The sequence below is a fragment of the Triturus cristatus genome, chromosome 7, assembly GCF_964204655.1.
Source record: "Triturus cristatus chromosome 7, aTriCri1.1, whole genome shotgun sequence".
In the NCBI taxonomy this organism is placed as follows: domain Eukaryota; kingdom Metazoa; phylum Chordata; class Amphibia; order Caudata; family Salamandridae; genus Triturus; species Triturus cristatus.
The window spans coordinates 627,723,042-627,743,218 of NC_140590.1; the positions used below are offsets into that span (position 1 = coordinate 627,723,042).

The 20,177-nt window shown below is 43.3% G+C and overlaps 1 long non-coding RNA gene across 2 annotated transcripts in view; it reads left to right on the forward strand.

Moving 5' to 3' along the window:
- LOC146810244 (uncharacterized) overlaps positions 1 to 20,177 on the forward strand; it is a 52,233-nt gene that overhangs the window by 18,858 nt on the left and 13,198 nt on the right. Inside the window, exon 3 of one of the 2 annotated variants that reach the window (XR_014965647.1) lies at positions 6,450 to 6,663. The exons of the other annotated variant lie outside the window; for it this stretch is intronic. This is a non-coding gene — a long non-coding RNA (uncharacterized LOC146810244). The remainder of the gene's footprint in view (positions 1 to 6,449; positions 6,664 to 20,177) is intronic. 2 annotated transcript variants of the gene reach the window in all.

Sequence of the window (20,177 nt, forward strand, 5' to 3'; positions counted from 1 at the left end):
GGTCCCAGTTGGTGAGACTCTGGGAGGGTGGGACATAATCTCTGTAACACACAGGTACAGGTCTAACCCTGTGCGGACTAGCATAACAAGGCATATCATCATTGCAGTCCTGAATCACACTAGTATTATTTACTCCTCCTTTTCACTGGGAGCAACAGCAATTAGGTTTTTATTCTGAACCCTGCCATCACTTGTATGTAGCACCCTTGTCTAAACACAACGGTTAGGGGACACTAATTCCCCCACATACCGTCACCTGCTTTTAAAACATCATATAGTTACCTCTTACATTAAAAAAACACAATGAGGATAACTACAATGATTTTTAATCTCACTCACTTATACACGGGCACCCACTTAGTTTAGAAGTGCATCCCTGTCGTCAGGTGTATGCCCGCACTCTATCAAACCAAGGTTTTAGAGGGCGAGGACTGGTCAATGATGAAGCATGACACCAAGTGGTCTGTGAGACCAGTCCGTTACTTTTTGTGAGATGTCCTCACTCACAATATAACTCAAACCTTATAGTGGTTATCACTTTAGGAGCAGCTCTTTTGTGATTAAACATTAATTTGCTAATACTCTTTCGACCAGGAACACCTGCATACCTGTTTTGCACCTCCTTCCTTACATCAGTCACACTGGTCATACGAGTAGTGTCCACCGAACAGCTATTCATCAACTCTCTGTTCAACTTGGACTCTGGAACCCGACCTTTCAGTAACACAAATGAGGACATCCTTGTGGACACGTTGGGCATAGTCCTGTAAGCCCACAATATCTTCTCCACTACATGTCTCCAAGGTAGCTTTTTAGTTATGGCAAGTTTTAACTGGTCCTTTATTGTGCGATTAAAGCGTTCAAAAAGACCATTGTTCCTGGGATGGCATAAGGACATCCAGGTATGCTTGACTCCATTGGAGCGCAAGAATGATTAAATTTCATCTGACAATAGTTGAGTATCATTGTCTGTCACTATCTCATATGGGGTACCCCTACCGCATGAACACGCTGTGAAGGAATTGGATCACTGTGGCCGTGTTCACACAATTCACGTAAGTAAGTTCGGGACACTTTGATATGTAGCCTATTAGTACAATGGCAAACTTGGAATTTTTCCCTAAGACTCCTATGGGTCCAGCCACATCCAAAGCTAATTTGGACCAGAGTATAGGTGGAAATTCTACAGGACTGACGGGAGATGGCTGAGTTACTTTAGTCTTATCACTCAAAATACATGGGCCACAGTCTCTCACAAAACACTCAATATCTTTATCCACACCAGTTCACCAAAAATCCTCCTGCACTCTGCACTTCATGGCCCTAATCCCAATGTAGCCCTCATACGCTAACTCCAAAACCTTTTTCGTTAAAGAAAGCAGCACAACTAAATAACCATTTCTGGATAACAATCCAATGTTGCATGCAAGTTCATTTGCTACCTGAAGGTGCTGTTCTAGTTGCTTGGCATCGGGTCAATCCTGCTTCACCCATTTCACAAGATCCTTGAGTAGAACATCAGCCTTGATCCAGCGAAAGGTCAGGATAAACTATTCACAATCAACATATTATTCACAATGGGCCCATTTACACATTCAGGTTTCCTGACTGTTTTGCTGGGGGTTAAGTTTTATTTCACTGTGATCTAAATTAGTCAATGTCTAACTAATCTTCACAGATCAACACTCTTCCTTTGGTCAATGGACCATTAGTCGAGTAGTTGATAGTGATATTAACAAGTATATTAATCTATCTTATAACTTTTCAATAAAATAATCACAGACTCCAAGTAAGATTCAATAGATTTTATCTAATAATTCATTCAAAATGAACGCTCATTTGTACAGATTCACAGTGCAAACTCCATCAACTTTCATGGGAGAGAAATTAATTTATCAAATAACATTCAAATACACAAACACATTCAGCAATCTTAACGCATTAGGAGTGATAGATGAAGAGACAAAAGACACCATGACTCATATTTTGTAAAGAATATGCAAATTCAAGACAGAAATATAATTACCAAGTGGTGAAATGAGGGAAACCCAACCCCTGGCCAAAAGGATTGGTGGTGGTCGCCCGATAAAGAAGTCAGAAGACAATCACTATAGGACAGGTGACGAATAGGATTATACTTACTACACTTCTCTAGAACCCGATGCACCGGAGCACATCCCTCTCGTACACTCTCTCCCTCCTCGATATTCTTCTGCAAATCTTCAATCTAATCAGGCTGTCTTTAGTATTGAACATTCCCAGTCTGTTCTACTCCAGTAGCAGCTCTCGCCCACTCCTCACTCAATATCGATGTCGTCAACATCATATCCTTAAGTCACTCAAGTTATACTCTTTAATTCTGCATGTCCCACCCTCAAATGTTTTTAAAAAAAATTATTTATTGACATTTATGAAAAACAAAAGAGAGACAATGAACGTCATCGCCACGCAGGACGGTTATTGTATCTAGTCAAACAATGACATATAATCACATTAAACACTGTCATGGATAGTGCATCAACACTGCAAGGATACGACAAACATGTACGGTCATATCATGATCATGATTGAGATAGAGACAACTGGCTCAAACGTTCTCAATATCAGAGGACTCTTCCGCTTGAGTCTGCTGTAAGAGATATTGCCGCAAGGGCACCCATATGTCATTAGGCTTAGAGAAATTAGGAAGTTCTTCAGCGTATATTTCAAGATTATCTTTACTTTGAACCAGGTCACGGTCCTAATGTTGGAGACGGTGAATTAGTGTGCTCTCCCAGGTGAGCGCTACGCGTTGTTTATCCAATAAAAGTGCGAGTCTAACAAACCTGCCGAGCGCTCCCTGCAGTCCAGGAACATAGCTAAGCAGACACACCGCAGGTGTGCACTCTATTGTAGCTCCAGACATTTGCTGAATGCAATTCAGAACGGCGACCCAGTATTGAGCCACCGGTGTGCAATACCACACAAGATACCAGAAGTCCGCATCTAGATGTCCGCATCTTTTACAGTTACTCGCATCTCTAAGGCCACAAGTATATCATTTAAGAGGAGTGTGATATACCTAGTGAATGTATTTGAAATGTATGAGTCTCAGGTTTCCATTAAAAGTGAGTGTGCCTGTGAGGGTACAAACCTGTTTCCATTCTATAGGTGTTAGTGGGGTTCAAGCTGCTCGTTCCAGCAACTCAGGCTTCTGTCAGTGCAGCTCTCCCTTTCCTCTCGCACTGCCCTATACAATTTAGTGACCATCTGACGCCGCGTGGGAGATACCAGTAATAACTGCAGGGCTTTTGAGGTATCTGATTCAGCAGGGAAGGATGTATAGTGTTTTTTGAGTGCAAGTTTCAGATGATGGACTGTGAACTGAAATAAGAGAGACTGATTAACAATGTGTTGCATGTCTGCGGCGGTGAAAAAATTTCCATCAGGGTATATGTCCCGCATATGGTCTAATCCCACCTCCCTAAGAAGCTTCATCGACACTGACTTGTGAATCACCGAAAGCTCTGCATGGTGTGCTAGTGGTAGGGCAGGTGCATACAAGGGGAGCTTATTCGTAAGTTTCCTGATCGACTGCCAGGCTCCTATAGTGACATCCAAAGTGTTGATTTCGGCCCTTGGTGTGCCTCTATGTGTGTGTAAGCAAGTGGAACAGGGTGTGCATCTCCATCCTCTACAGCTACGTGAGGTGTAAAAGCGTGTGGGTGAATCCAATGAAACGCATATTGCGCTTGGGCGCATAAATAACAAAGATAAAAATCTGGGGCGTTAAAACCTCCCCTTCCATAATCAAGCGTGAGTATTCTCTAGCTTACCCGGGCCACCTTGCCTCTCCAAATAAGTCTTAACAATTGAGTGCGCACCGCCTTGAACAATTGGGCCATCAATTTTATGGGAATGTTACTAAAAAGATACAAAAAGCGAGGCAGAATAACCATTTTAATCAAGGCTATACGATCTGCCAGTGAGAGAGGCAGCACTGACCATTTGTCCACCTGTTGCTCTAAGTCTGCGCATGCCCTGCCGTAGTTTCCCTTATGACCAGTTCGGGATCGCAGTGTACCCACCCCTCCAGATATTTAACCGGCTCTGTGGACCACAATAGTGGGTACTCCATGCTAGGTGGAGCGGTGATTGCCGTCAAAGGTATTATAACCGATTTATCCCAATTTATGTGGAGGCCTGAAAATAAACCGAACCGGATATATTCCCGCAGCACCTGGACAAAGTACCGCTGTGGCTCACGGATAAACAACACCATATCATCGGCGTAAAGGGAGATGCCCACTGGGCGGTGGTGAAAATTGAGCGCTGTTGCCCTGTGCCGTTGCCTAATTATGCAGGCTAAGGGATCGAGCATAATGGCGAACAATAGCGGAGATAGTGGGCATCCTTGTCGTGTGCCACGTTCAATACAAAAAGGTTTGGAGGTAAATCCACCTATCCGAACCATCGCCAATGGTTCAGTATAAAATAGCTGCACCCATCGCAGGAAAACGAACGGAAACCCCATGCGAGCTAAAACATGGATCACGTACGGCCATTCGATCGAGACGAAGGCTTTCGCCGCGTCTAGCATGACCGCCGTTGCAGGCAATTCCGGGTTGAGCACATGAAACATGGCAATGATGGTCTGCCCCCTTCCCCGTATGATCTGGCAATTTGTCTACGTGAGATATAGTTGACCTCTTGTTGAGCTAGTGAATCATGTTCCTGAAGCGCCTCATGCATGCGAGCTAGTGTGGATGCACAGGGTGTGGATGCATATTCCCGCTCAAGGTCCATTAGCGAAGATTCTAACTTCTGCAATTGACCTCTAATGTCCCGTAATATTCCAGCTGTGGTGGTGATACAGAGCTAGTGTGGATGCGCAGGGTGTGGATGCATATTCCCGCTTAAGGTCCATTAGCAAAGATTCTAATTTCTGCAATTGACCTCTAATGTCCCGTAATATTCCAGCTGTGATGCTGATACAGACCCCGCGTATAGTAACCTTGAAGGCCTCCCACAGTGTGGCCACGCTGTCAACTGTACCCACATTTAATTCAAAATACTGCGTTATCGCCTTATGGATAGTGTTTTCATAAACAGGGCCCAAGAGAGCTTCCGCGGTGAATCTCCAGGTAAATGGACGTCGCAGGTTCGTGGGAATAAGGAGCGCTAGCGGCACCGGGTTATGATCTGACAGTGTGCGAGGCAGGATCTCGACCCCCGTGACCCAGTCATTGGCTTTCTCACCCAGGAGCCAGTAGTCTAAGCGGGACCAGCTGTTATGTGCTGGTGTAGCATGTGTACCTATGCATGTCTCCGCGTGTGTGGTGTGCCAGACGTCAATTAGCCCAAATTCCGTCATAGCGTTTCGTATACAGTGAGCTACCTTGAGTGTGCGAGAGATGTGGGCACTGGATTTATCACGCAGTGGATCCAAACGCGTGTTAAGATCGCCCCCCCACAGTATTGTGGAATCCGGGCAGGGGCAGAGTTCATTAAACATACGATGGAATACCTGAGGTTCATCCACAACCGGGCCATAAATGTTTACAATCATGATCAGAGTCATACCCGTTTACCACGAACCATGGCACAGCGGCCCTCGTTGTCCGTTTATGTATGGATGGGTGTAAATGGCATACCTTTTTTGACCAGGATCAGAACTCCTCTAGCGTAGGCAGAGTAAGATGATGCTAATTTATACCCGGCCCATCTACGTGTTATCCCCTCCTCTGATTTGGTGGTGAGGTGCGTCTCCTGTAAGAGTGCAATTTGTACCCCCTGTCTGTTGCAAAATCCATTGCCGATTAGGGATTGTGAAAGATCTTGGAGCTCCCGTCGATGTCTATCCGCAGCCGCGCAGGGTACAACATGGCGTAGGGGATTTTCTCAGCAATAAGGAGCTTCTTGGCAGGGAGATTTCCTTTTCGTGCCGCTTGCACCGCTGCTGTGAAATCGGGATAGAAAGCAAGATGGTTTCCTTCGTGAACGAAGTCTCCTTTCTCTCTAGCCAGCCTTAGGATGGTGTCCTGGTCTTTGTAATTGAGTGAGTGTGCTATCAGAGGCCTTGGGGGGGGCCCCGGCGGCGGCCTGGCCATCAGAGTTCTGTGTGCGCGCTCCACAATCAGCATTTTAGAGAGGTTCTCGGCCCCGAATATGGTTTCGAGCAGATTCTCGACGTACGACTCAAGGCACCCAGTATTGGTGGATTCCGGAAGGCCCGCGATGCGTACGTTATTGCGCCGTGATCTGGCTTCTAAATCTTCATTTTTCGCCTGGATCACTGCGAGCACTATTTCCATGGCAAGCATTTTTTCAATCGTTTGCTGCAGCCCATCCTCGGCCTCAGAGATACGGGTCTCAGTTTCCCCAAGCCTCAGTGCGTGTTTGTCAAGTTTAGTGGACATGTGATCCAGTCGGAGTTTTAAATTATAAATTTTCCCATCTATCATTTGCAGGCTGATTTGTACTGCCAATAACGTCTTCTCGATGGAGGTGAGACTGTGCGGGGAGACTTCAGCCTCCGAGTCCAACGCCGTCTGCCCCCTTGATTTGCTGGACTGGACTGGCGTGGACTAGACGCAGAATGTGATGTTCATGACGTATTCCAGTGCACCACAACAGACCAATATCACGTATAAAGTCTAAGGCACAACCGCCCTCAGCGAGACGGTAAGTGAGTTAGGGACTGAGCCTTGCATGAGTAAGGGGGCCGTCCCTGTAGTGCGGTGAGCTAGTGATATCCCCTAGCGCACCAGCAGTATAAACGGGCAGTTGCTGTTTAAGTTGGGGGGCTGTGGTAATGAGGTGCGTAGCTGCCCCAGGGGATCGTGCACTTCAGCAGCAGCTCCTCAGGTACGCAGGGATGAGCCTCTCTTCTATGACCCCTGAATATGATGGTGCAGGTGCAGGTGCAGGCTTTAGCTCTGGGGTGGGAGTGTGTTCCCGCTGCTGTTAGCTCTCCGGCTCCCTCCAGCCCAGAGATGTGGTTGCTAAGCGCACCCTTATTTGACAGAGAAGCCGTTATGGTAGCGTGTTGGCGGGGCTAGGCAGAAGACTGTGAGGTCTCAGCCCCCAGGTCTCCGAGGCGTCCAGGTGCGGCGATAATTGTACAGGTAGGGAATGGGCCTCGATATGCCACATGCGGTGCGCCACGTCCCAGAACAACACACCAAGACTCTGCTCTCTCTGTGCGGGATTTCACAGCTCTCACCTGCGGATGTAGAAGCGCCCGATGCTGCGTGTCCCCACGGTCGGATTTCCGCAAGTCCAACAACCGTTATCAGAACCAGGCTGCAGAACGCGAAGTTGGATGCAGGTAGCTCGCTGGCCTTTCAGAGCAAAGCCCAGCGGTCCGTAGCTGCCATCTTGCGCGCTCAGGTGCGCCAGGAGAATTCGTCGAGAACTCGAAGAGGAGCCGCACGCCGAGGGCTCAAATGTCCATCGGAGGTTGCTGGGAGCATTCAACAACACGGGGCTATCGTTGTCGGCGATGTGGAAGTGCGGGAACGGTAGGATTATTAGGCGTTTTCTGCTCCGTCCGGCGGAGCTGCGTTACACCGCAGCCATGTCGCTGTGCACCCTCTAGCGCCCCCGTCCCACCCTCAAATGTTGCAAGTATTTGTGAATCATGGACTGCGATTGGGTAAGGGCAGGGGAGTTGTCATCACCTCATGCTGTCATTCTTTATTTCTTAACTAATGCTAGGGTTTGTTGTTAAAAAGAATTCTCCCATGAACTCTGCATTTCTAGCACTAAGTACTGGATTCATATTTCTTCTAACAGGGATTTCTGAAAAGACTAAATCCATGTTGCTAAAGTGATATTGCAACTTACCAGTAACGTAAAACAAACTAGTTACAAGACACACCATAAGTTAATGGAAGGTGGTGATAGGTTACATACTCCGAGACAGAAGTAGGTAGTTTCATGCAAACATAACAGTCACTCACATCCATTGTCTCTTCGTAATGATAAAGGAGTTTAGTGAATACATTTAATGACGAATCGCTATTTGATTTATCATGATAATACATGCTTTTATCCACTTGTTTTAATTCTGTAGTAGTAGTTCTCTTAGTGACCACACTTACTCTCTCACTTACATTTGTGTTATTCTGATTATTAGTTATCATTAGGACAGGTATCACAAGTGTTAACAACAACCACATCAATATTAATATTGTAATACTACATAGACAACATTTAACACATCGTCGTTCTATGTTAGATTTTGGATGTTCAGTCTCTTTCACTTCTGCCATTTTTATTTTCTGAAGTTAATCCTAAATTTAGTTTCTTTCTAATAATAAAATACGCAAAATCTTTGTGCGATCCCACACTTCAAAAGCTTTCCGATTTAGTTACCTTTCTTTAGGGTCCTTGTTTCAATGTCTTCTCAATAGAATCCACCTTTTATGCAAAACAAAAAAGGAAAAGTCTTTCTTTAAGGTGGTCTCAATTCCCTCTCATCAGACCCTTCATAAATGTCAATTTTTGATTCTTCATTTAGATCAAGATTTTCAAAATCTTCAAGGATGATGTATGTGCACTCTGGAGCCTTATACTTTCTAATTGGAACCTTCACTCTTTTTGATTGACCTTAATGATCTTCTCCTTGTTTGTTCTTGTTCAGCCTGACTTGATACCTCATCTACTTCTTCTTGTAAATTTGATACTTGTATAGCGCACTACTCACCCGCAAGGGTCTCAAGGCGCTTGTACGAATACCGCTGTGGAACCCATCCTGGCTTTCCCTGTGAGGCATCCACTCCTGGGCACCCCCAAGGTGGAGGCCAGGCATCCTTAGCGTTGTGGGGGCCGTTTTGGAGATTAAGCAAGCTATTGCCCAGAGTTGCAGAGTGGGACTCCATGAATGGAATAGGCACCGAGGCGAGAATTATCAGGTCCGTGGAATTTTTGAGCCCAAGACCCGCCGAGGCGGGGAATTGAACCCTGGTCCCGGGCTAGACCTCTGCATCAGGGTCTGCCGCTCTAATCATTGAGCCACACTTCTCGTCCATGTTCACTAGTCCTTTCTCTGGTTTTCTTCTTAGAATGTATCTTAGTCTTTTCACTCCATTTGACCAGCGATCCTCCTTTCTAACTCTCTTTGTCTGTACTGCCCTTTCACCTTCTTCACCTATTTCAAGTGTTCTTTTATTTTCTCTTTCCTTTTGTTGGTTTTGTTCTGAATTCCCTACTTTTTCTTCCTTCTGTTGTTTGGTCTTGTTCTTGACTTTCTTCTTTTCCCTTTTCTTCTTCTGACTGCCTTTGATCTAAATTTTCTTCAGCTAATTCTTTCCCTTTTCCTAACTGAGCTGGATTTGAACTTTCGGAAATAGACTTCCCTTCTTTTTCCTCTTGCAACTCAATTTGATCTGAGTTTTCTGCAATGAGTTCTTCTTCTATTTCTGAATGGGCTGAATCTGGGATTTCTGCAACAGATTCTTCTGGATTTTGCTCACTTCGTTCTGGTCTTTCAAGTTCAAGCTCTCTTTTGGTCTTTACGCAATCTCTTCAGACCTAGTAACTGGTGCCCACTCTATTTGACATGTACTTGGTTGTTCGTCGTCAATGCATTCTTCAGAGTCTGGTTCTCTGATTTCTTCAACTTCACAACTCTCAGCTTCTGGTTCTTTTCCTTGTTCTACCAGTTGCTGCTCTGGTCGATCAGGTGGACTTGGAACTCTCTGAGTATGACTGGCGTGGAATTTTATATAAAGTTGTCCTGTGGGAAGAATTCGGTATCCCTACCTCAATTCACATTCAAAATATACGTAACATTCACTCAGGTCCACTCTTAATGGGCCACTCACACTCTGTTGCGTATTGGCACAAAAACCTGTAATAGATGGATTGATGGCTGAAGTTTATTAAAAATAATATATTTAATCAAAAAACCATTGTATAAAAAACATTTTGATCAAGAAGATCACAATAAAGCATTTACATAACATTCAATATTTAAAACCAGTTCATCATAAAAATGCCAAAATCATTACATGAGTTTTTTTAAAAAAGACAGACAATAGCATTTATCATCAATTGCCACAATCAAATCGGAATGTTAGACCACCGTAGTCCTGTTCTTTTATAAGTCATAGGTGTCTACCATCATTTTGTATACAAACAAATTTGTGGCTATATTGAGAGCGTTGATGTGTTTCGAAGGACTAGTCATATAACACCTTCTCTTTCAAGACAGTAATTTTTGTGACTTCCGTTCTTTTAAATTTGAGGCGATAGAACTGCCCCTAAGTTTTAATGGTCTCCTCAATACTGTGAGTCCCAATTATTCAATTTTCTCTCTCACAATTTTTGTAGTGTGTAACTCGGGCACCTGGTATATAGCAGCAACCTGGCCTTGATTGGAAAGTCCCAGCCTCCGCTTACGCCCTTTTTTGTAGAGATAAGGTTCCTGTATTCAGTTGGGTATATTTCCTCTATTTACAATGGGCAATCTTGTACCCGCTTTCTTTGTATCCACTGTTCATCTAAGGAACCCGCATTGATTTATGATTCCACTTAAACTTTTCTTTCGCAATGTCAGGCTCTATTTACTTCAAAACCGAAAATCGGCAGTGTCTCTGTACGTCAGTCCTGGTGCTTTCTTTCCGTCGGACAGTGGAGACAAAGAAAGCGGGTACAAGATTGCCCATTATAAATAGAGGAAATATACCCAACTGAAGTCAGAAATCCCCTCTGTAGCCACAATTGACCAAAATCATGTACAACCCCGAAACCATATAGACTGACCGTAAATATGGATCTACATCTCCCCATTTCTTCAAAAGGTGTACATTTGCAAGCCCTTGTCAATGCAAACAATTCAGCTATTTGGGCAAACTTTACTCTTAGACAGGAAGCTTCTATGATGCCTGACACAGTTATGTTATGTTATATTATGTAAGTACATACCAAAACCAAAGGGGATGATGGACGTAGTGTTGAACATTGCAAGTACTCACCCCCAGTCAACTGATCTGGGTTTAATCCGTCATCATTCTTTAGCTCACTCCGCCACCCCAGTTCAGACATGGCCATATGCAAATCAGTCTGACCCTCACTTTGCCACTGGATTCAAGCTAGCCTGGCTGATGACGGCTGATTAGCCAGAAACCAGTCCTAGGATGCTTGTTTCCAGTCCAGGGAGGACCTGGCTTGGCAGTTCGGGCTAGACTATTCCCATGAGTCACAGGGTCAAGACTAATTTGCATATGGCTGGGTTCAAACTAGAATGGCATGGTGAGCAAAAAAACGATGGATTTAGGCCCAGATCTTGGTACAAGGGTGAATGTATGACATTGTTCTGCATTCTGTCCATCAACTGTTGTTTTTGCATTTGACACAGTACATAGAGCATAGCCAGACATCAGTTCTCCATTCTCCCTTCTCAAACATGACCCATCAACAAATAGTACAAAATGTGACTCTTCTAGTGGAACATCAAAGAGATCGAGCCTAGGCTTTGTACACATACACATCAACTTCCTCTTTCACTTCCTCACAATAGAAATCGGGCAACAAGTTTTCTGGATTCACCATGGTACATCTTGTCACACTTACATTTTCAGCACCCAAGATCACTCTTTCATACTTAGTCAGCCGACTAGGGGTCAAATGTTGAGTACGAGTCCTTGTTAAAAAGATCTCAACTGAATGTGGCACATACACTTTGACGGGATGTCCCATCACAATCGATTCACTCTGCTCCAGACTCACACAAGTAGCAGCTACTGCTTTCAAACAACTAGGCAATGCTGCAGCCACTGGATCAAGAGTAGCAGAAAAGTATGCTACGGGATGTCAAGATAATCCATGTCTCTGAGTTAGCACCGAGTGCACACCCTTCTCTTTAACAACAGAACAATGCAAATTCTTTCCTATAGTCTGGCATTCCTAAGGCTGGGGCCTGACACAAACAACTTTTCAGTTTTACGAATGCTTCCTCACTTTCATCATCCCATTCAACCGGATCTGTCATCTCTTTTCATGTTAGCCGTATTTAAGGTTTTGCCAGCAGTGAGAATCCACTTATCCATTGACGACAATATCCAACCACTCCCAAAAACATTTGCACTTCCTTTTTAGTTTTAGGCTTACTCATTTGTCGAATCACTTTTATTAGGTCTCGCTGGCGTTGCAGCGCGAAGCGCTGCCGCCAACGAGACTTATTGTTGCCGTGTTTGCTCCCAAGGGAGACAGACCAGGGCACGGGCAGCGATCGGGGTCTGTGGACGCGCTTCTGAGACGCGCTTGCGCAGACGCACACGCGCGCGCACACACTCCGCCGCTGCCGACCCCCCTCACCGCATCCCAGGCTGCCTAACGCGCGCGCGCACACACCTCGCGCCGGCGCCCGCAGCCCTCCTCCTCCCTGCCCGCAGCACCTTCTCCACTGCCAGGTCAGGAATGCGCCTGCAGGCTGTTTAGGTTCGTAGGAGGGCAGGTACCCTATTCACGGTGTGTAGGAGGAAAGGGACTCGGGACAGACAATGGGGTTGGCAGGTGGGGACAGTATCACACTTCCATGCGCCCCTCTGTTTTACACGTAAAAGTTTGGAGCCTTCCAAGTCGTAAATACCAGTGTACTGGCGCAGCCATCCATAGCCGCACTTTCAACTCGCCGGTTCTAATCTAGTGACTCGTAGGATAATTTAGTGCGTGCAACCGCTCAAAAATTATAACTACACGCTGTGCTGTGAGACACTGCGTTTAAGTGTTCACTTGTTCATGTGCCAGTTGCTAGTTCGTATAACAGAGCATCCCGAAACCCACTCTATCTCTTCCCTCCTTTTACCGTGGGACATGTTCCTGGTCTCGCTACGGCAGTATCCACAACGGTAGCCATCCTCTCCCCCGAAGTATTCCAGGATACTGGGGCCCGAGCCCCCTTGGCCGGCCATGACAGACGGGCGGTGTCTCTCAGCTGTAGCTTCAACACCCAATGGGAGCTAACGGTCTCTGCGCATGTGCGAGAAACCCGGCTATCAAGTCGCTTGCGGGCATTCACTGATAACACTAAACTCATATAGAAAAGTAAGCCTTCCCTTCTAGGTATTGACCTCATCTGGCTGGCGCACGGGCAAAATAAACGTTCCCGACAATATTAGTATTAAGGTCGTGGCATCATCCATCCTGGGTTAGAATTTCCAATGCAATATATAGATAAGATTCGTATTGTTTATCCTACGCAACACATAGGCAGCCTTTCTTCACGTTATTGCCCAAAGTGTGGGTTCCGATTGCTGCATCTCGTTAAACGCAAACACCATTCTGACATGGCCGCCAGTCTTCCACGAGATGAGGCTATTGCTGCGTCCGGTTTTCACGAACGAGCGAAAATATATTTATAGACATAGAAAACAGACTGTGTATACTAGGCCAGTTCTCAGGTGATCACATCCTTGGAAAAATAGACTACGTCCACCTAAAAATGTAGCTGTGGATGAAGGCCTGCACATAGTTTTAAGCCAGGCAATAACCTAGAACTCTCGATTTTATATTTTTTTAGGTCTAGCTTGAGCCAAAACCTTTTTTTAATGATGTAATTAAGACCTTTTGATTTTACTAAAAGCATTTGTATGATATATTTACTTTTACGTTCTCCCAGTCCTCTTAATATATTGGTCTATTGTGTCATTCAATCTTTTTTCACCATTTCAGCATGTAGCAAGGGACAATAGGTCAGCTCACTTCCACTGTTGGCTAATTTAACTTCAAGTGATGTAAACTGCCCTGACAACTTTCCCAGGCCCATGCCTGATGCCATACATGCCAATAAAATAGAATATTCAGGTGAAGACTCCTGATTTTTCAAGCCAAAAATGGCTTTATTTTGACTGTTTCCCGCCTGAACTTGCCTCTACTTCAATAAAAGTCAATGGGAGAAAAACATTATACCAATTATGTTTTTTAGGTTGAGCAACCGAGACCTCTTGTATATACTTTAGTATATACTTGTATATTACTATATTCTTATATGTGTATGTACTTTGTGGGCTCTGGAGATCATCCCTAGGACTTGTCTGCTTCCGCTTGGGACTTTTTTGTATGTTCAACTGCCTCTATTTAACTTGTCTTAATAAAAAAGGACCAGTAGAGGTCATTAGAATACCACAATTGCTTTCTGCTGAAGAACTTTCTTTTCTTAAATTTTTCTGGCAACTGCCTCTATTTTACTTTCTTGATAGAAGACGACCAGCAGAGGTCAGTAAAATACCACAATCACTTTAGCATTCTCTAGATTCCAGTCCATAGAAATTGTCTTCCACGAGCACGGGTAGACAATAATATTTTTTTCAAATCTTGTATTTTCAGTGATATGACCACCGAAGGCCCTGATTTTATATTAAAAACAGAGCTTTGGACTATTCCATTTCCTGCTGAAAGGCAATATTTCTCTCCATGTGTTCCCATACCTGGCATGTCACGCAGCTTGGTGTTTACTTTCAACCATGTTAAAGAACAGTAGATGTTTCAGCACCCAGGCTAATGTGCTGCATAGCTAAATACATATAAGGTCCCAAAGGCGAGACCGATTGCATTGCAAATGCTTGTTCTTTCGGGTGTCACCTTCCTGATTCCTTTCTCTATCTTATGTCCAAGATATTGAACTTCTTGTTTACAAAATTGTAATTTCTCCGGGGACACCTTGTGTCCTCCTTCGCCCAGATGATTCAGTAAAGATATTGTGTCAGTGACACAAGCTTCTCTTGTCTTTGATGCCACCAATAGGTCATCAATGTACTGAACCAAGACTGAGTTTCCCGGCATTACCACTGTCTCTAGGCTTTTTCTAAAATCTGGTTGAATATCGACGAACTTTCTGTGTACCCTTGAGGAACTCTGCACCATGCCAAAACATGGTCTCCAAACCGGAAAGCAAAAAGATATTGGCTATCTGGATGTAGTGGAATAGAAAAGAACGCTTGGCACAAATCAATCACAGTATACCAACGGGCATCCCATGGTATCTGATAAAGAATCACTGCAGGGTTTGGTCCTACAGGACTACAGGGTACTACTATTTTATTGATTTTCCTCAAATCTTGCACTATTCTATATCTTCCACTAGGCTTCTTAAGTCCCTTGATTAGCGAATTACAAGGACTGCCCAATATTTCCTTTACAATTCCCTGCTCAATCATTTGGTCAATTACTAGGGTAACTCCTGCTTTTACTTCAGGGCTCATTCTGTATTGTGCTGTATTTGGGTATATTGCACCTTCCTTTACCATAACTTTGATGGGGTCTCCTCACTGTATTTCTTAATTCATCAGGCAAATCACTTTCAGTGAAAACATCTCATCCACTTCTGTTCCCTGTTTAGCTAGCATCATCTTGAAAGCTACATCTTCATCCGGTGTTTGGAAAGCTACACCATCAGGCGTACAAAAGATAGCATGCCTGTCCATACTCTACCTGGGTACCTCCCTTTCACTCCCTTATCCCTGGCTGTGTTTCTTAATCCCTCCCTCCCTCCCCTTTTACCCCTCCTTCCTCTTACTCCCCTCCTTGCCCCCCCCCCTCGGTACACGCCCCTTGTTGGGGTTCTGAGACCTGACACACACTGGACGCAGGCACATCAGCGAGGTGGTTAGTCTATATAGCGGCACTTACGTTACTTGTTTCGTTGGGGTATTGTTTAGGGCGGGTTATTTTGGGTGGGGGTGAAATGGGTACTGCACTGGATATCATTTATTAGAGTTGTTACTAGCTGTTTGAATCGACAGTTTGTACACTCAACCTGCAAGAAATGTTGTACTTTCTGTAAGGTCCTATTACTTTATGTATGCTTGGTTACAACATGTGGACAAGATTCCTACCAAATTGTTCTTTTGTAATGTTTCCAAAACGCTTATAACTTACTGTGTACACCAGTGAACTATATGCAGTGCTCAATAAAAAAATGTTTACAAAAAAAAAAAAACAGGCCTACAAAAGAAGGTGCAATTCATCTTGCACAACAAGTGCCTACCTAATAGGTTTACTGGACTCGAGTCGCATACCACAAATCGATGCATGTCTCTGAAATTTCCAATATTCACTTCTATTGGTTTTGTGTTCGGGGTCCTAATCTGCTTATTTGAGACTCCCACAACTTGGATAGTTTCTCCCGAGAGGGGTAGGTTTGGGATTTCTGCTGTTCTTACAGTAGAACGGGTAGCACCAGTATCCACTAGGAAAGTGATATCATTGCCCTTAACCTTCCCATCAATAAATGGACCTGACTGATCTACCGCTAAGGATGCACCAAGTACGCACTCCTCCTCCCTCCTTAGGCACCGTCATTGCAACATTCCCGATTCATCCGCATCACTCTGCATCCAAAACTGTTGAACGGTCTGTGAATTCTTACCACTTTCTCCTCTGAATCCGGTGTTCACACTGTATCTCTGCACCTGAGCATTCACATTGTTGGGCAAAGAGGCTTGAGGCACCTGTAACTGAGGAGTAACTATCTGCTGCTGTTGATTCACAACCACCCCATTCTGCATCTGTGGATTTAAAATGTGTTTTTCCCCATTATTCTGTTGAATGTTTCTACACTCATTCTTCCAATGTCCAAACTTTCCACACCCATGACAAGGATATTTCTTTCTCGTTTCTTCTCTACTCATTCTTCCTCTTCCTTTGCTTTCATTCAAAACTTGACCACTTTGATTCTGTCCATTCATCTGATTATCAATTAGGGAACTTGAATTTGCTTCTTGGCGTTCTGCTATCTTCACTTGTGCCCACACCATTTTCTCTTTTAACTTTATATGCTTTGCATCAATGTCATCACTGCAGTATTTTGCATACTTCAGAATGTCATCGATCGGCTTGCTTTGTCAACAAAGCATATGCTCCTGAATCATCTGGCTAATTTCTGATCTTAGTCCATAGACAAATCTATATACAAAATGTACCATATCTTTATCACCAATGTTCTCAAATCCACACTACTGTTTAACACCTACAGTAACCTTTGGTAATATGCATGCACTGACTCCTAAGGTTCTTGATTTGTTCTGTCTATTTTAACACAATCAGTTTCTTTAAGGGGAATTTTACCTTTCAGGAAAGTAATTACCTGATTATATTTCTTCATTACCTCCTCTGAGGGTGCACCTGTTCTTGCATCTCTAGAATATTCTTCGGTGGGCCAATCAACTGTAATCTTACATTCCGTCCATAAATCTGTTGATACCACTATATCAAACAGACCATCCAAATCTTTCAACAAAACCTTTGAGACCTTGTAAAATCTCTCCACCTGCTTATACCATTCAACTGGTTTTTCTCTCAACCTAGGGAAATCATTTGTAAAAGATAAAATATCCTGTCTACTCCACGGAACATGAACATATCCACCACCTGGAACTTCTCTCACCGGACACATCTTTTCAACCTGTTCCACTTCTCTCAACAGAAATGTAGACAACTCTTTGGCAATCGCCTCCTCTCTTTTCTTAGTCCATCTACTTCTCCATCAATCGACATCTCCCCATTTCTTCAAAAGGTGTATCAATTCCTTTATTTGCAGTCTCCTTCCTGACGCATTCAAGCTTTCTAAGTCCTTTTCAGTAAATTCTGCTCTATAGTGTTATTGTAGTACTTTTGACCTTTCTATATCTATTCCAAATTCTTAGGCTACTTCTGGTATTTTCTCATGTAAATTCTTGGCCCTCCAGGTTATACTTTTGCACAGAAACAACTGCTCTTCATCTTCATATTAACCTAGTCTATTAAGACCTATTGTACCAATGATCATGTCTTCTAAATCTACCCTTAACTTGCTTACATGTATAGTTTTGGGTTTCTTCTTTTCTAATCCTTTTGCCCATTCTTCTAGATCTTCAGGAGAAAATTCAGCAGAACCTCCTACCACTGGAGTGACAGCTGGTACTTTTCTCCTTCGAACAATGGGCGAAATTCTCTTTGGGATTTCAGTCACAGCCTCAATATTTGGGAGATCCATTAATGAAACATTCGACTCACACTCACTAACTTGATCATCTACCACAACTATCTCCTTTCTAGCTCTATTCTGTGAAGTTGGCACATTTTGGGATTTTGGTGTACCTCGTTTATCACCATAAAATGGAATAACAGGACCAATCATTACTAGTACTGTCAGTGCTTCCACATTTAAGCCTAACTGATTTATTTTCTGAATTATCTCTTCTTTAGTTTTGTTCAATGAATCCCTTTCCTTTTCCTTTGATGCTCAAATGACCGTTGGGTCATATAGAACCTGTGGAACCAATGGAGTTCCCATCATGGGTGTACTTGGAGTGGTATCTCTAGCACTTTCCTGATAAGGCAGAGGTCTCTTCATCAAAATGTCCTCTAATAACTCATCATCAGATTAATTAACCCTATCCCTGTCATACCCATGTGTTTTGTTTTCTCCTTACATTTGCTCCCTTCTTGATCATTAGCCACCAATACTGGATACAAACCCTCTGTTACTACAGCCCTTCTCCATCTTTTCATTTGGTCTCCTCGAGTGTCAAATGGGTATCTGGGTAAAAATCCTTTATTTATTCTCTTACCTCCTCTATATTTTTCACACTCAAATGCCTCAACTTCCCATTCTTCTAAAGCCTCATACTGTGTTAACCTAGGATTTGGTTCCAACAAATTCATCCTATTTCTTAAATTCTGAAGAATTCTTACATTAAATGTACCATGTTCAGGGAAAGCCAAAACACCATCATCTTTCGTGTATTCCACCCAATTTTCCAACCATACGTACCTATGATATCCACTTTCCATCATCATATAGGAATCCGGTGTATTAAGAGGTAGCATAAGAATTCGGACCCTAGTTATTATGCGCTTGTCCTTCTTATAGAAATTGTTAATTTTTTTTTTTTTGCTAAACAAATTTTTGTGTTTATTGATTGACAAAATAAAGACCGAACGTACACAAGTCAGACAGAGAAATTCTTAATTTTATTAATCAACTTCATTTTTCTTGTTCTCTTATTTTATTCACTCAACAAAATCCCAAAACTCTTCAGTGTTTTCACTAAACCTATTATTCAACACTCGTCCAATGCCTGCGCGACTCACACCTACAAACCAATCAGAGCTTACTATGTATTTCCTTCTCCACCCAATACCAGCACGCTACCGGTCCATTGACCAATCAGACCTTCTAGAACACCCACTTGTCTGACCAATACCAGCGCGGCTCTCTGTGACATCAGTACGGATCCTGCTACTGACCCTCCCTTCACAAAGTAATAAAACAATGTCTTTTCCGTCTTTCGTCATACAATTCTTGTTAGTAACAACATAAAAACAACGCTACTCTGTCTGCTCCCCTTAACCAAAGATAGTTTCTCCACGTGCTACAAAGAGAAAAATTCCTACCTGTCACTGCGAGTAAACACTGGGGTTTACCCTTCACTTAAGCTCGGGGAGGACCTAATACTCCTCTAGGGATACTACTCCTTTGAGTAAGGCCAAAGTTTCACAGGCGGGCCCTGTGCTGTCATTCACTCTCTACTTTTATACAATATAATCCCTAATATAATACTGCCAGCCCTCCGTAGCTTCTCAGTATTACGACAACAGGTAAGTAACCTTCTGCAGTGTGATTTCCATTTACCACACTCTTCTAAATTCCATTCCCGGTTATTCCCAGGTATCTCCGTACCTGTGCTTCCAGACAACATAAAACGCGACACTAACTCTTTGTGTTAAATATAAAATCAATTAGTCAGAACAATAGTCAATAAACAATTACCAATGATCACCAAACTAATCGATAATAACCATCACTCTGCTACCAGAAAAATTGATCCAGCGAAAGGCCAGGATAAACTTTTCACAATTAACATATTATTCACAATGGGCCCATTTACACAGTCAGGTTTCCTGACTGTTTCGCTGGGGGTCAAGTTTTATTTCACTTTCATCTGAATTAGTCAATGTCTAACTAATCTTCACAGATCAACACTCTTCCTTTGGTCAATGGACCATTATTCGAGTAGTTGATGGTGATATTAACAAATATATTAATCTATCTTATAACTTTACAATAAAATAATAACAGACTCCAAGTCAGATTCAATAGATTTTATCTAATAATTCGTTCAAAATGAACGTTCATTTGTACAGATTCACAGTGCAAACTCCATCAACTTTCATGGGAGAGAAAAATTAATTTATCAAATATCATTCAA